Below are 10,017 nucleotides of genomic sequence, written 5' to 3'. Positions count from 1 at the left end.
ACCAAACTCTCCCTCGAGACTCGACAATCATGGGTAACTCTCCTTCCCCTGGCCCTAACCCGGCTGCGAGCAGCCCCACGGAGTCCAACAGGCCTCAGTCCGTTTGAATTAGTTTACGGCCGGCCCCTCACCCTCCAGCAGTTACCCACCCTTTCTTCCCTGCTGGCAACTTATCTCCCATACCTCACCCTCTTGAGACAATTCCTGAGACAACATGCAGAACTAGCACACCCCTCTCCAACAGACACCTATAGCCCACATCTCTCTCTCAGCCCAGGAGACCAAGTATACTTAAAAGATATCCAAGCCAAAGATCTTCAGCCTAGGTGGAAAGGCCGCTATACTGTCCTCCTATCCACATACACAGCAGCCAAACTTCTAGGACACATGCACTGGGTCCATATATCACAATTAAAAAAGGCCCCCACAGAAGACAATCAGTGGACATCTATTAGACTTACCCCTACCCGTCTCAAATTCACCAAACTCTCTCAACCACCACACGTTCCCTGACCCCTTGCACTTACCCGGATTTCTCGCCATACTCCATATAAACATAACAGAATTCCAATATCTTACCCCAGATCCCTACTTGCCTCCAGATAATAGCCCATCACAGTGGTTCTCCCGCTTACCTTTATAGAACATCTTCAGTGACAAGGTGTACCCTGTGATTACACTGAAGATGAAGTACTATTTCATACTTATATTACTATCTTTTTCTTGCATTTCAATCTCTATTACTAACCCAACTTTCATATGGAGATTCTCTATAGTTGAAACTTGGTCACACAAAAATAAACAGCACTCACAGCTACAAGGCACTGCTGACTGCCCCCCTTCAGGCTGCCAACCCCATCTTACTATAAATTTCACCCTATCGTGTTGCAGTGCGGCCGGAGCTGAGGCTCTCTGCTTCCTGCACGATCAGACACATTACAATTGTAAGACTTAATGGAAACAAAAGAACCTAGGATGCCCTTATATTTATTGTAAGATCCATTATGCAACCTTGAGACAGACGAAACCCACTGCTCTCTTCACCATTGCGAATCAATGAACCCCCCTTCAATACCAATTAAATATCAAAGACCCATGGGACCCCCGATGGGCAGACGGAGTCAAAGGTGGACTCTACACAGGCTACACAATCCTTAGTTCATATCCCATGGCTACTCTCCTGATAAAAAGAACACTTGTCCAGCAAAAATCCCTTCCTCAAAACATACAAGCCCTACAGAATTTAACCTTAGCCATACAAGCACAAGAACAGGCCTTACAAGATCAATTACACTCCTCCAATAAGGACCCCTTCTCATGGTTAAAACTAGTCCGTCAAGGGTTAAACCTAACACGGGCAGCCAACCTAACAAATCTCTCCCACTGTTTCCTCTGTGTGGCCCTTGAAAGAGCCCCTTTAGTGGGAGTCCCTTTACCTACTGCTTTCAAGGCTACAACTAACTCCATAGGCACCTCCCAAAAACCATTCTTACTCCAAGTCCCACTATACCAAAGCCCAGAAAGTCCAATCCTTCCTTTCTGCTACTCTACCCCAAACACCTCCTGGTGTAACTATACCCAGCCACCCGCTAAGACCCACACGGCTCCCATCAGAGGTTATTTCTGGTGCAACAAAACTCTCTTCAAGGTCCTTAATCACACATCCATTGGTCAATCCCTTTGTGTCCCAGTGTACCTAGTTTAACCTTATATAGTAAAGCAGAAGTAGCTGAACTCGTCGTACAATTTAACCCTCCTCCTAATGATCTCCGAAAACAGGCTGTCTTCCTTCCCCGAGTCATCGGAGTCTCCCTGGCCGCCTCCTTAGTGGCGTCAGGGCTTGGAACTGGGGCACTTGCCCACTCGGTACAGTCTACCCAATCTCTAGCAGCTCAAATCTGAGAGGCCATAGAGGCTTCAGCTGAAAGCCTGGCCTCTCTGCAGCGTCAAATTACCTCAGTGGCCCGGGTAGCAGCACAAAATAGGCGAGCATTAGATTTACTTACTGCCGAAAAAGGAGGAATATGTCTCTTCTTAGGAGAAGAATGCTGCTATTACGTAAACGAGTCAGGCCTAGTGGACACTAACATCCAAACCCTAAACAGGATTAAAGCAGAACTAAAAACCTACAATACCCCCTTCACCCCCGGACCACCGGTATGGCTGCTGCCCGTAATACAGCAGATGCTCCCGTTCCTAATTCCCATACTAATCCTCTGTTTTGTCTTATGTCTCGCTCCTGTTTTAATCAAATTTCTCCAAGCCAAAGTTCAAGAGATCATGCGCGTCACCTTCAACCAGATGCTTCTTCATCCGTACGTCCAAATACCAACCATAGACCCCAACCTTAACGACGTCCCTTAACAGCAGGAAGTAGCCAGACAGACCACGCCACCCCTTATCACTATTATCAATAAAAGGTTGGACTGTTTGGACAAACGGAGGCAAGATGGCGCAGTTCCGGGTTCTTCACTGTCAACTTTCCCACGCCCGGGAAAGACACGGGTCGACTGCGCAGGCACAACCCGACCTCCGACGGAGAGAAACCGGAACCCGCGTAGCCACGCCTATCAACCCGCCCCCGACCCGCCTGTGTCCCGCCCACTGCCCTCCCACTCCCGGGCCCAGGACATAAAGGCCGCTCCCGGCGGGCACGCGGAGCGAACTTCCTCGGCCCCTCCTCCTGCGCGGGACCCGGGAACCTCGCCCGAGAGCGCCGGAGCGGACTTCCTCGGCCCCTCCTCCTGCACGGGACCCAAGAACCTCGCCCGAGAGCGCCGGAGCGGACTTCCTTGGCCCCTGCTCCTGTGCGGACCTAGGAACCTCGCCCGAGAACGCCGGAGCGACTTTGTCGGCCTCCATCGCCGGAGGCCGGTGAACCTCGCCCCTCCCTCACATTGGTTTGTAAATAAAGTTTTTTTTGCCTTGCCTACTTGCCTTTTCTCTGGCATTTGCTCTGGGGGTCGCATTAAAGCAAATCAAACGGCACCAACAAAGAGGTGGAAATTCAAAGGGAATTAACCACAGGCCCTTCCTCTCCACCAGGCTCTAAAACCTTCTGCTTTCAAAAATATCATCATCACCCACACAATTCTACTTCTATTTCCCCTATGGCTGTGGGATATTTTATCAAGAGGGTGAAAAAAGTAAAAGTACAAAAGTGAGTATTTTGTCCAAAGATCTGAAATAGCTTAACAGGGCCAGGGAGCAGGGAGGCTAGAACGGCCCTCCATTTGACAATCTCCAAGGCTGTCTGTGAGATACTATGGATACAGCAAGCCCAGGACATGGGGTCACTGCTGAACTTTCTGGTTATGAGACAGGACCCCCTTCAGGGATAAAGGGCCAGGAAAGACGATGACAAGTCACACACAAGGAATGACCAATTACAGTTGTGGGTGGTCCTGATACTAGCTAGAGAGAAGACTAAACATTGTAGCTAATATATCTTTTTTTTTCTTTTTTCTGAGATGGAGTCTTTGCTGTGTCGCCTGGTCTGGAGTGCAGTGACACTATCTCAGGTCACTGCAACCTCTGCCTCCCAAGTTCAAGCGATCCTCCTGCCTCAGCCTCCTGAGTAGCTGGGAGTAACAGGTGCACGCCACCATGCTCAGCTAGTTTTTTGTATTTTTAGTGGAGATGGGGTTTCCCCATGTTGGGCAGGCTGCTCTCGAATTCCTCACCTCAAGTGATCCGCCCACTTCGGCCTCCCAAAGTTCTGAGATTACAGGAGTGAGCCCACTGTGCCTGGCCACTAATATATCATTGTTAAGATTTAACGTTTTGTTCTTTTATCCATTTGTTCCTATTAGGTGTTTTTCATGGCTTTAACAGTGGACTTCAGGAGTCATGGTTAAGCAATAGGTGTGGGGCAGGTAACTGACCAAACCTCTCCTCTGAGTCTCCGCTTTCTCACCTGTAGAGTGAGGGTACTTACCTCCCTCCTAGGGCTGTCAGGATTAAATAAGATATCAGGTAAAGACCTTAGCACAGTGCCTGGCGCATGGTAACTGCTCTGTTCACTTTGTCACTATAAGCTCTTCTGGCTTATTGTAAAGTATATAATGCAACCCAAGGGAAGCAAAATTCCATGAATAAAAAAAGTCATCTCATTATAACTTGCCACAAATTATAAAATCTCTAATAAAAATGAAGGTGTGTAGTTAGTGGCAGAAGTTTGTCTAGAACTAGATCTGTCCAGTGCTCAATACTCTGTCTACTATGTCACAAACGTCAGGACAAGGTTAAGTGGGAGAAAAGGTACTGCCTGGAAGGGGAATACAAAGAGGGACTTCTGGGGTCCTGGTAAGGTTTTTTTTTTTTTTTTTTTTTTTTTGAGATAGAGTCTTGTTCTGTTGCCCAGGCTGGAGTGCAGTGGCGCCGTCTCAGCTCACTGCAAGCTCCGCCTCCTGGGTTCAAGCGATTGTCCTGCCTCAGCCTCCTGAGTAGCTGGACAACAAGCGTGCACCACCACACCTGGCTAATTTTTTTATTTTTAGTAGAAGTGGGGTTTCACCATATCGGCCAGGCTGGTCTTGAACTTCTGACCTCAAGTGATCCACACACCTTGGCCTCCCAGATTTAGGATTATAAGTGTGAGCGCCTGGCCCTGGTAAGTTGTTTCTTGATCTGGGTGCTGGTTACACAAGTGTGTGCAGTTTGTAAAAATTCAATGAACTGTACATTTGTGTGCACTTGTCTGCTATATATTAATAACAATTTATTTATTTTTGAGACCAAGTCTTGCTCTGTCACCCAGGCTGGAGTGCAGTGGCGTGATCTCGGCTCACTGCAAACTTCACCTCTCAGATTCAAGTGATTCTCTTGCTCAGCCTCCTGAGTATCTGGGACTACAGGTGCCTGCCACTGTGCCCAGCTAATTTTTGTATTTTTAGTAGAGATGGGGTTTCACTATGTTGGCCTGGCTGCTCTCAAACTCCCAACCTCAAATGATCCGCCCACCTTGGCCTCCTAAAGTGCTGGGATTACAGGCGTGAGCCATTGTGCCCGGCCCAATAACAATTTAAAACAAAGGGAACTGTCTCTGATATAGTTATATGGATTCACTGTATTAAAGGACAAGAGTAAGAGAAAGTCTCTGAGGGTTCACTGCTTGTCCAAACAGAAAAAAAAAAGATTGTGAGCTGAGAGTGGTTGCTCATGCCTGTTATCCCAGCACTTTGGGAGGCCAAGGTGGGAGGATCGCTTGAGTCCAGAAGTTTGAAACCAGCCTGGGCAACATAGCGAGAGACCCTGTCTTTATTTAAAAAAAAAAAAAAAAAAAAAAAGACTGGGTGCAGCAGCTCACACCTGTAATCTCAGCACTTTGGGAGACTGAGGCAAGTGGTGGATTGCCTGAGCCCAGGAGTTCAAGACCAGCCTGGGCAACATAGTGAGATCCTGTCTCTATTAAAAAAATAATAATAAATTGTGTACTACAGATTTGGCTGCAATATGCACGGTTTTCCATGGGCTTTTGATTATCTGTGACAGTTCAAAACTGTAAGTTGTTTCATTAGAATATTGGTGGGTTGGTTTTTACAAATGTCTTCGTCTGTGTGCATATCTTACATAGGTAAACACTGAGCCGGGCGCGGTGGCTCAAGCCTGTAATCCCAGCACTTTGGGAGGCCGAGATGGGCGGATCACGAGGTCAGGAGATGGAGACCATCCTGGCTAACACGGTGAAACCCCGTCTCTACTAAAAATACAAAAAAATAGCCGGGCGAGGTGGCGGGCGCCTGTAGTCCCAGCTACTTGGAAGGCTGAGGCAGGAGAATGGCGTAAACCCGGGAGGCGGAGCTTGCAGTGAGCTGAGATCCGGCCACTGCACTCCAGCCTGGGCGACAGAGCAAGACTCCGTCTCAACAAAAACAAACAAACAAACAAAAAAAAAAAAAAAAAAAAAAAAAAAAACACTGAGAGGGCACTGAAATAAAAACTAACATTTATCATCTGACCAAAGGAAAGCATAGGAAATCTAATACACTATCCAGGCCAGAATTATGGGCTCCATCTGTCTCTTGCATTTCTTTTCTTTTTCTTTTTCTTTTTTTTAAAATGGTGTTTTGCTCTTGTTGCCCAGGCTGGAGTGCAATGGCGGCGTGATCTTGGCTCACCGCAGTCTCTGCCTCCTGGGTTCAAGCAATTCTCCTGCCTCAGCCTCTCGAGTAGCTGGGATTACAGGCATGCGCCACCATGCCTGGCTAATTTTGTGTTTTTAGTAGAGACGGGGTTTCGCCATGTTAGCCAGGCTGGTCTTAAACTCCCAACCTCAGGTGATCTGCCCACTTTGGCCTCCCAAAGTGCTGGGATTACAGGCTTGAGCCACCATGCCCAGCCTGCTTCTTGCATTTCTATTATTTCTATGAAGAGAACCAATTGGCAAATATTTCCTTAGTTCCCATCACAAAGCACTGAGCTGGGTACTAGAGCTGGAGGTTCCCGGAGCTAGGAACCTCAGGATGGGTATGAACACAAAAAATGGAAGGGAGGGAGGGGGCAGGATGAAGTAGGGAGGACGTGTAACAGATCAATGTAACAAGAGTCACGGCACTGAGCTGGAGAGTGCAGGGGCCCACAGGCAGAGAAGTGGGCAGAGTGCCAGAGAAGTGCAGGGAGGAGGCCTCCTGGAGGAGGTGGTGCCCAAGCTGCATCTTCAAAAATGGGCAGTTGGGCCCTGGCAAACATGGAGGCCTGGCATTCCAGAAAAGGGAGCAGGGTGAGCAGGGGCACTGAAGCAAGGCTCAGCTGCACATAGTGATGGGGAGCTGCCTCGGGATGAGGATGGTCAAGGGCACAGAGGTGTGATGACCAGGGCAAGGTAAGGAATGAATGTGATAAGGTTCCACAGAGGTTCCCCATGGGAAGGCCTCATCTGCTGTTGAGGAGTGTGACCTTTCTGTAGCTGATGGGGAGCCCCTCAGGGCTTAAGCTAGGTGGTGGCTGGCTCAGTTCTGCTGTGAAAGAATGCTCACTCTGGCTGCAACATGGAGAGGCAGGCACAGGGAGGTGGAGGTTACTATGAAGCTGAAAGACAGGAGGATCGCTTGAACCCGAGAGGCGGAGTTTGCAGTGACCTGAGATGGTGCCACTACACTCCAGCCTGGGCGACAGAGCAAAGACTCCGTCTCAAAAAAAAAAAAAAAAAAAAAAAAAAAAAAAAAAAAAAAAGTATATTAGCTACAATGTTTAGTCTTCTCTCTAGCTAGTATCAGGACCATCCACAACTGTAATTGGTCATTCCTTGCATGTGACTTGTCATCGTCTTTCCTGGCTCTTTATCCCTGAAGGGGGTCCTATCTCATAACCAGAAAGTTCAGCAGTGACCCCATGTCCTGGGCTTGCTGTATCCATAGTCTCTCACAGACGGCCTTGGAGATTGTCAAATGGAGTGCCGTTCTAGCCTCCCTGCTCCCTGGCCCTGTTAAGCAATTTCACATCTTTGGACAAAATTTCACTTTTGTCCTTTTTCCTTTTTCATCCTCTTGATAAAATATCCCACAGCCATAGGGGAAATAGAATTGCTGGGAAGCAACCAGGAAGGAAGTAGTGGTGGCACATGCCTGTAATCCCAGCTACTCGAGAGGCTGAGGGAGGAAATGGAAGTAAAATTGCCAGGAAGCAACCAGGAAGGGCTGTGGCAGCTGCCAGGCAAAGGTCTGAACTCTGCCAGGGGCTTTGAGGCTGGGAATGCTGAGTAGGGTGGCAGAATGTGCACACTGTGGTTCCCGAATGAATGGCTCTGAGGGAGGAAGGCGTCTTGGATGATCCCAGGTTTGGGGATTGGGTGAGGCAGGATGGGTGGCAGTGCTACTCACAAAGAGGAAAGGCAAGAAGAGGCAGTCAGGGGACATGCTGAGTTTGAGATTCCAGGAACAACTTCAGTGGGTGAATAGGTGGCAGGAAGAACCCAAGAGAGAGACTTGAAATCAAGACAGGAAAAAGCTGATGGGGCAAGGTCCTGATACTGGAGTAGTGGAGGGGAAGCTCCGGGTGGAGGTTACTATGAAGCTGAAAGCACAGCTCCAGGCTGAGGGTGGGGGTGAGGACTGAGGGAGCGCAGAGAGGTTTGTTAGCCTGGAGGTGGGAAACAGAGGGAGTTCACACCTGATGGGTTGAAGGTTCTCAGATGTGAGCTAAGCCTGGGAGCTGACATTCTGAGAATGGCCGAAGGGTACACAGCCATTGTGGGGACTGGGAAAAGGAAGTGACCAAAGTCAGGTAAAAGACTTGCTGAGGTGACTCCTGAGGGCGACACTGAGGGTGAAGCGATTGTGTTTTTGGTTATCTTTTGCTTTTTTTGTTTGTTTTTTGTTTTTTTTCTCTTTTTCCTTTTGAAGACAGAGTCTTGCTCTGTCACCCAGGTTGGAGTGCAGTGGGGCGACCTTGGCTCACTGCAACCTCTGCCTCCCGGGTTCAAGCAATTCTCCTGCCTCAGCCTCCCAAGTAGCTGGAACTACAGGCGCCCGCGACTATGCCCAGCTACTTTTTGTATTTTTTGTAGAGACATGGTTTTGCCATGTTGCCCTGGGAGGTCTCAAACTCCTGAGCTCAGGCAATCCACCCACCTCGGCCTCCCAAAGTGTTGGGATTGCAAGTGTGAGCCACTGTGCCCAGCTCTTTTTACCATTTATTGTGGACTTTTTTTTTTTTTTTTTTTTTTGAGATGGAGTCTTGCTCTGTCACCCAGGCTGGAGTGCAGTGGGGCATGATCTCGGCACACTACAACCTCCACCACCTGGGTTCAAGCGATTCTCCTGCCTTAGCCTCCCGAGTAGCTGGGACTACAGGCGCCCACCACCACGTCTAATTTTTGTATTTTTAGTAGAGATGGGGTTTTGCCATGTTGGCCAGGCTGGTCTCCAGCTCCTGACCTCAAGTGATCCACCTGCCTCAGCCTCCCAAAGTGTTGGGATTACAGGCACAAGCCACTGCACCCAGTCTTATTGTAGACTTTTGAGGTGTGTCTCCCTAACTCCCAGACTCAAATGATCCTCCTGGCTTAGCCTTCCGAGTAGCTGAGATTTTAGGTGCACACCATGGCACCTGGCTTTATTGTCAATTTTTAATAGTCCCAAGGCCGCTACCATGATTTTAGAAACAGACCAATGACAAAAGCTAGATCTCTAAAGACATGTACCCTTAAGGAGAAATATCCTGTTACAGAGACATAGGTGTAATTGAGTTGCAAGCAAAGATGTGACAGAGGTAGAGCTCCCAAAACGATTGGACTTCTTGAAATGTTTTAGGGGCAAAGACACATCCTTCCACCCAACACACAGCTACACAAAGGCTACTGTATCCTGCCCCCTTTGCCTCTGTGGACCCATGGAGACGTGGCAGGACCTGAAGTAATGGGCTCACAATCTTTATTTACTTTTAATTTGCAAAGCAACAACCTCAGACAACTCTCAACCTTTTGTGAACTGTTAATTTATCATTTTCCCATCAATGACCTGATTCCAGCTTAATTCTGCAATTCCAGCTAATCTGGTTTCCTTTTTTTTTTTCCTAGAATATTTTGTGTTTCTACTAGGTAAGGAGGAGTTTTAAAAAAAAGTTTCAAAAAGCTTAATATAAACTCTTGAGACTTAAAAAAAGATCCAATATCTTCTACAACCCAAGTTCCTTTTACTAATCAAACTCCAGAACTTAATGTCAGGTGGGAAACCATCCCATCTGTTCTCCCTTACTGCTAGGGAGGCTCCTGTATTTTCCCAGATGAGAATCTTCCTTCTATTGGACAAATGATGGGACTTCACAACCTCTCCCTAGCACCTAGTACAGCAATGGTACCTAAGTCCTCAATAACTGCTGGCGAAGTTAGTGAAGGAATGGTACTAATGATGGGGCTTTCACAGCCTACTTGATTTTTCTTTTCTTTTGGTTTTGTTTAACAAACATCACTGCCTAGAACTTCCTCCTCACGTCTAAGTGGATTTTGGACAGAGATGACTGCCAATGGCCTCCTCAGGATGTCATCTGGATCCTTAGCAAAGCCACGGCTCCAAGTCT

This window comes from Rhinopithecus roxellana, chromosome 5 (genome assembly GCF_007565055.1).
Source record: "Rhinopithecus roxellana isolate Shanxi Qingling chromosome 5, ASM756505v1, whole genome shotgun sequence".
Taxonomy (NCBI): Eukaryota; Metazoa; Chordata; class Mammalia; order Primates; family Cercopithecidae; genus Rhinopithecus; species Rhinopithecus roxellana.
Note: the sequence above shows the minus strand (reverse complement) of the source record.